Source organism: Trametes versicolor (genome assembly GCF_000271585.1).
Source record: "Trametes versicolor FP-101664 SS1 unplaced genomic scaffold TRAVEscaffold_12, whole genome shotgun sequence".
NCBI classification, from domain to species: Eukaryota; Fungi; Basidiomycota; class Agaricomycetes; order Polyporales; family Polyporaceae; genus Trametes; species Trametes versicolor.
The window spans coordinates 337,668-339,561 of NW_007360332.1; positions in this window are offsets into that span (position 1 = coordinate 337,668).

A 1,894-nucleotide genomic window follows, 5' to 3' on the forward strand; every position below is an offset into this window, starting at 1 on the left:
GATGCGTAAATTTAGCGATACTTACATGAAGCCAGAGTAGTTCGTGACGCGGCCCAGTGTCGGCGTTCTTGAGAAGATGAAGTCTCCCTCTTGGGTAATTCAATGCAGTAATATCGTTTCCGTACACCGGATTGCCAGTGTCTAGCTCTTGTGAAGCCGCGGCAGACTATGGACGTCGTAAAAATTCAGCTTGGAGTGGAAAGGTTGGCTCTTCAGTTCCACAAAGTGACACTCACTTTGTTGAGACAGTTAGTCCGTCGGTACATATGCCATCTCAACGCGACACGAAAAGATGTACAAAGTAGCATGGTGTGCACTCTCTTCGGTACTCCAGCCCTAAGTGAAGTGAAAATAGAGCAACTGGGTGTAATAAACGTGAAGTATAACAGAGGTATCGGGGATATGGTGTTTGAGAGTGACCATCGTAGTAGACTGCCGCTCAAGAGTTCCGTCTAGGCTGAGACGGAACGCGAGGGAATTGAGCCATAACCTTTCCGTCATATGGTCCGCTCGGGGGAATGAACTCCGTATCCGGCGACGCGGGATATAGGAGCCTTCCCAGAGCCTTTTCCGCAGAGGCGGGAGGAATCTCGGGCTCGATGCTTAGATGGTATAGCGTGTACACCCGGGCAGGTCGGGACAAGCTCAAGCCGAGTATCTGTAGGCCACCCGACGCCGTCTTCACCACGTACCGCGCCCAGAGTAAGACAGATTGGTCTTCGGAAGCGCAATTCACAAGCGCAGCTGAACAGAGGCCGTCCGTCTCATCCGAGGGCAGCACGGGGTCCTTGTATCGAACGGAGATGTCGGCGACCCTGAGAGGGGGAGGGTTATGGGACGTAGCAGTGACAGAAATAATGATGCGTGAACAGGCGCGGGGATGGCTGGAGTGCAAGACGAAGCCGTGGATCTCTGCGCCTTGTGAAATGCGTTTCACGACCACAGGGTTTCCGGACTGGTAGTGACTGGGTCTCGAACTCGTGATGTCGCGAGCGGATACTGTGTATGAGATGTCGTAGTGGTGCTTTCCAAGCAGGGATCGACACCAGTCGTGCAGCACAAAAGTTGGTCAGCCGCTTGGGGACGACTGCCGCCCCACTCTGCGCATGAGGTAGGGGCGATGGTGGGACGGGGAAGGTGGGGACCATGACCGACGGCACGAAGGACTGGGGCGGCCTGTGCAGGACGACAATATTCTTCATCCTGATAGCACGACGATAGAGCTCGAGGGTGAACGAGTGGTGCCACATACGGTCCCACCGGCCAGACGTCGTTTCCACCGCAGAAATCACGTACTCGTTGTGGGATTGCGCGTCGCGCGGCCGATTCAGCGTGAGGACGATGAGGTTTTCGTCGTCGTCCTGGCATTCCAGCAGCTTCAAGTACGCAAACCGCGCCGATTGGCCGAAGACCTCGAACAGTGCTGTTGTAGGATTGGGGGCGGGTATTTCATGGGGGATGAGTGGGAGACAGGAGCGTAATCTCCGCGTTGGGGCCGGGGGAGTTCTGACGGTGCCGGGTGTCTGCCCGGCTACCGTACCCCTCCCGTGGCAAGAGGCTCTTAGCCCGGCAGCGCCAGCGCTGTTGCAAAGCACGGGCAGGTTTAGAACCCGGTTCCCTGCCGTATACTGGCCGGCGCGGTGCGACCAGCATGTGGCCCCCTTTCCTTCCCCCTCTTCCCTGTCTGTCAAACAACCCTCTCTATTGCTCCCGGTCGTCTAACTTATACTACTACCATACTACTGTGCCCGCAGCGGCCTCGGCCGTCGCACCCCCCACCCCCCCCCTACGTATGCCTGTCGACCCCTCGGCTCTCTCCCGTAGTCACCCGTGCTGTATTGCCTACCATAGGGCTCGGCCCTCGAGGGCAATAAACGAGGATTCAAAGAAAGAA